Genomic DNA, 6,000 nt, shown 5'->3' on the forward strand with positions numbered 1-6,000 from the left:
CTGTGCCTGCCAGTTGGTTAAGGCTAACTTTTCTCTGCATTGCCTTATCTTGGCTTCCAACCTCCTTCACTGAGGATATCACTGAGGATACAGTGAGGTTATTCCTTAAGCTCCTTGATGATCATCTGCTCATTAAGCATCTCAAGTATCACTTCTGCTGTGGTGTATATCAGCTAGTTGGTCTAAGTGATAGTCATAGTAGTAATCATCCATAGTGCTGCACTTCCCACAGCCTTTCACATACTTCACTTGGACTTTACGAATGGTGTCCCCTCTGATCTGTTGTACTGGCTCCCCCTTACAATAGCATTCATGTGTTGATGTTGGGTTTCAACACATCTATAGTTTCCACATCCTCTGCATATTCCCTATCACACACACACACACACACACACACACACACACACACACACACACACACATATATATATATATATATATATATATATATATATATATATATTCTAATTTTCTTGTGAGTGGACCTATTTTTGACCCAAGCATTTTGATAAAATCCCAGATATACTTTAGAACTGTTAACTAACAAAGGATTGAACCTGGGAGATCACAACCTTCTTCCCAATTAATCATTCTCATATATAATTTTTAAAGTTCCCTTAAAAACCTATTTTATTAATCAGATAATGCCACATATGACTCAGATAGTTTTACTTTTTGATGTATGCACTAGTGTTGATATCGAGTTAATACCAATCAATTTAAACACCAGATGTTTTGTTATACATTATACAACACTACACATTTAGCTCATGATATGTGCAAAAAGTAATAGTAATTATGGGGTGTGTATTGGCTTCATTACAACAAAACTTTTATGAACATGCATTTCAAAATAAAATATGTATAAATTGCACAAAATTTCAAACTGCCAAGCTAAATTCTAAATTGTGGAAATGAAGTATCATTTAGCCCACAATAATAGCCATTCTGTTTTTAAACTACATTGTCTTCATACTCTGCATAGTTTGTATCACCCTTATTCAAGGTTAATGCCTTTTTAAAAATAAGCCAAACACTTTATTGCAGAGAACATCTATGTCTTTCAAACAGAACATTCAAGTCAAAATTATTTATATAACAGTTTTTGCAACAAGCATTTACAAAAAGCAACTTTACAGATGTGGGAACCAAGCCCTCATTGAGCAATCCTGTGACATGGTGCAATAGAGAGGTGAACTCAAATGCTAATAGGAGCAAGATTATTAAGGGCGAATCTGATTGTATGTTCCAGAGTCAAAGTATAAATACTTACAGATCTGGAATACATGACCAGGAACCAGACAGGGAAAAACAGTTTAAATACACAGGTAAATGAGGGCAAATGAGGGCTAACGATGGAAACACAAATAAGTTGAAACTAATAACAGGCAGAACAGAGGTCAAATCCTGGATTTCTTCACTGGTAGACATCAGTCAGTCTGGATCGGGAGCAGCACTTCCAACATCACCACACTGAGTACTGATGCTCCCCAGGGCAGCATACTTAGCCCTCTGCTGTTCACACTGCTGACTCATGACTGTGCAGCAATGCACAGCTCGAACCACATCATCAAGTTTGCTGATGACATGACCATGGTGGGTCTCATCAACAAGGACGACGACTCAGCATACAGAGAGGAGGTACAAGAACTGCTGAGCTGGTGCAAGGTCAACAACCTGTATCTGAATGTTGACAAAACAAAAGAGATGGTTGTTGACTTCAGGAGAGCAAGGCGAGATCACTCCCCACTTACCATCAATGGCTCCTCAGTGTAGATCGTCAAGAACACAAAGTTCCTTGGTGTTCACTTAGCGGAGAACTTCACCTGGACCCTGAACACCAGTTCCATTACCAAGAGAGCCCAGCAACGTCTCTACTTCCTTTGCAAGCTGAGTAAAGCCCATCTCCCATCACCCATCCTCACTACCTTCTATAGAGGTACTATAGAGAGCATCCTGAGCAGCTGCATCACTACCTGGTTTGGGAACTGCACCATCTTTGACCGCAAGACCCTTTAGAGAATTGTGAGAACAGCTGAGATCATTGGGGTCTCTCTTCCCTCTATCATGGACATCTACACAACATGTTGCATCCGTAAAGCCACCAGCATTGTGGGAGATCCCACACACCCCTCACACAAACTGTTCACCCTTTTACTATCTGGAAAAAGGTACAGCAGCATCTGGTCCCTCACCTCTAGACTGTCCAACAGTTTTTGTTCCCAGAAGCCATCAGACTCCTGAACTCTGGCTAATTCCAATTCCAATTCCAACAAACGGACACTTTTATACACACACACATACACACATGCTTAAATACAGTCATGCATGCGCGCACACGCACACACACACACACACACACACACACACACACACACACACACACACACACATACACACATAGCCATACACACACACATACACGCATACACATTGTTTTTGTATCGGACTAGTTGCTGAAGTCAAACTTCACACACACATATATGCACTCCTTTTGCACTCTTGCACATTATTCCTACTTGCTGCTAGAGTACTGTACTAAATCAGCACTGTACTCTGAACTGTTCTGGCTGCTACCGGTGACTGCTGTGTTCAGTATAGCATGTCACTGACTCCTATGCACAACCCACTTTACGTATTCCCAGTATTGCGTACTGGTAAAAATAAATGCACTGTCTGTTCATTGTATATTGGTCCTGTCCTGTATTTATTTATTGTATTGTATTGTTTGCACTCATGTAGAGTGTTGCCTAATGCACTTGTTTTGTTTTATGTTGCACCAAGGTCCGGGAGGAACATTATTTCATTTTTGCTATGTATATAGCTGAAATGATAATAAAAGCCTTTTTGAACCTTTAAACCTTTGATACGACCGCCTTTTGCAGGAGTGCTGTCGCCACTTCCATCAAGGGTCATTGCATCAAGAGGTTCCTTCGTCAGCTGGACAAGCTGAGGTTTCGGAGGAACCAATGCAGCTGGGCGTAGCCAGGGTATGGCACAAGCCATGGGTGCAGAGAAAAGAGGGCAATTCAGTGAGTTGCTCCCCAGCTCTTTCAAGTTTCCATATTCCTGTAGAGGTGTTGCACAAGGGCTGATCTCTTTCTGCCACAGCACTGGTGGACACTGGAGCAGTGGGGAATTTGATGGATGGGAGATTTGCAAAGAGGATAGGATAAAGGCCATTTCCCTGCCTTCTCCATTATGTGTGCAAGCGCTTGATGGAGGGCCTGTGAGTTCAGGGTTTATCACGCACATCACTCCTGGTGTTCTACACAAAATAAATAGGGGAACACTTAGAGCACATGTCTTTTTATTTACTTTCTTCTTTTTCTCACCCCCTCACATTAGGTCTTCCCTGGTTACGTTTGCACAACCCTCACCTGTTGTGAACTGAGAATTGCATCCTTGAGTTGGCACCCACCTACAATAGGCAATGCTTCCCTAAGCGGGCTGTGCCTCTCCAGTCTATGTTGAAAGAGAGCCATGATGCTAACAAGGACATTGCTGTTCCTCGAGAATATCGAGACCTCACAGAGGTATTCAGCCCCGTTAAGCTTACTCAGCGTACATGAACTGTGTCATTAACCTGAGGAAGGGGGCTGGTCCCCCTTGATACAAAATCTAAGCCTTCTCCCAGGAGTAGGATCGTTTCATGGAACATATAATATATAAAGGAAGCTTTTGCCCAGGGTTACATTCTTCTCTCCACATCTCCCGCCTCCGCCAGTGTATTCTTCATTAACAAGGACAGGGGCTTGAGGCCATGCATGGACTATCGAAGACTGAGCAAACTGTTGGAAAAAAAACCCTATCCTCTTCCCCAAGTCCCAGCTCTGGGGAGCCTGAAATTTTACCAAGTTAGACTTACATAGCTCATACAACCTCAAACGCGTTAAGGAGGATGACACAGAGGGTCCTTCACAGACCTAAAAACAGCCTTATCTACCACTCCTGTTATGCAGCAACCCAACCTGGAGATGCCTTTCATGGCGGAGGTTGTCGCCTTGGATGTGGGATTTAGAGCGGTGCTGTCCCAACACAGGGGGTGAGGCGGGCAGCTAAGGCCCATAGTCTACTTCTCCAAGAAGCTAAGCCCATCAGAACAAAATTATGGGGTTGGGGATCGAAAGCTCCTGGCTATGAAATTCGCATTTGTGGAATGGAGACACTGGCTAGAGGAAGCGCGACACCCTTTTATGGTGATCACAGACCACAAAAACTAGGAATATTTACAAACCAACAAGAGAATGAACTCCTGGCAGGCTTGTAGACCGGGAGATAAGAATGTAAGGGCAGATGCACTCTTTGTGTGGCACGAGTTGCTAAGCAAGCTAAACATCACCGTTAGCCTGATATCTGGCTACCACCCTCAGGCTAACGGACAGGTGGAACAAGTCAATTAGGAGCTGGGCAAATTTTTATGCCTGTACTGTAAGCAGCATCCCAAGATGTGGAGTGCATAGCTCCTATGGGTGGAGTATGCACAAAACATTTCGTCATGCCGGAATGAAACTGACCCTGTTTGAATGTGTTCTAGGTTATCAACCTCCGCTCTACCCATGGAACCCCCCCCTATATTTGACCAACCAGCTGTCCAAACATGGTGTTGGTGTAGTGAGCAGGTCTAGGCAGAGACACACCGGCAGTTACATTCAGCCATTGCAGCCTACAAGAGGAAGGCAGATAGGAAGCATGGGGAAACCCCTCAATATGAGCCAGGAGAGAGTGTGGGTGGCAACAATGGATGGTTGGGCTGGTCCTAAGGGCAAGTTACAAGCCACAAAGTGACCTACCGGATAGGCTTGCCTGGGAACAGTCATGCGTTTTGGGCTTTCCAGATATCGGTCCTGAAGCCGGTGATGAAAGGCCCCCTCACAGAGGAGGGAACTCCCTCAGAGACTCCATCTCCACCGCTAGAGGTGGAGGGAGAACTGGTTTACCGAGTAAGGGCCCTGCTCCATTTGTGGAGGAGAGAGGATGGTCATCCAGCAGGAGGGACAAGCTCACTCCTGCTCAGGACTGCACCACAAACCTGTCATGCTCACAGTCACCCACTTATTAACCCGACGCACCTGATCCTTATTTCCCTCTTTTGCTATTTAAGCCGACAGTTACCTGAAGTTAGCGCTGAACATTAACGGACTGTTGAACCACACACTTGAATGGCATCAACGCTGACTTCATCGTGTGTTCAGCTTTCCTTTTGATCACTGCTTCTCAGTCTTGGAACTATGGACAATAAATAACTTTTTATTTCAACCTCCCCTCCCATTCTCTCTGTGCTGCCACCATCACACCGACAAACAAAGAGCAGACAAATAACACACCAACAGACCATTGGACACAACAAGACAATTTTCTAAGCTTAATACTTTCTGTACTATCTTATTACAATAATAACATTTGATTTTATTAATTTTATTTTATTACATTTATTAATTAATTTTTCTGAAATCATATTTAAGAACTTTTAGTTTCAAAATTATCTAAAATTGTTTTGTAAATGTGGATTAATTTGTAGCATAGTCTTCTATCAAGCAAAAACAGCATCAACATAATGGGAAGACCTTGGGAGCATTTCACAAAGCAAAGTTTCTGGGTTTAGCCAGATAACGTCAGAGCAAAGTCAAGATTGTCTAATAGAAAAAGAGTTGAGTGACATTCCTATTGAAAAATCTTCAACTCTGAGGTTAATTTATCTGGTGTAGCAATTTGTCAGTTGTAAGTGAATGAATTGTCAGTTACAGTTGGTAAATTTAAATGGGGCACCACCATGATTAACAGGGAGAGTTTATTAATTTTAATAAATTTTGAATGACTAATAATTCAATCTAAACTTATAAAAGTCACAAATTCAATACATGATTATTTCTCATCTACCAAACATTATATCACTCTTGGCTCACAGATGTTATAACCAAGGTACGTTTATTGAATAAGAGATAGGAAAAACATGCACAACAATCATTGACTAAGATTAGAATCACTAGAATAACAAGC

The sequence above is a fragment of the Electrophorus electricus genome, chromosome 18 (genome assembly GCF_041902795.1).
Source record: "Electrophorus electricus isolate QZ-2024a chromosome 18, ASM4190279v1, whole genome shotgun sequence".
NCBI lineage: Eukaryota > Metazoa > Chordata > Actinopteri > Gymnotiformes > Gymnotidae > Electrophorus > Electrophorus electricus.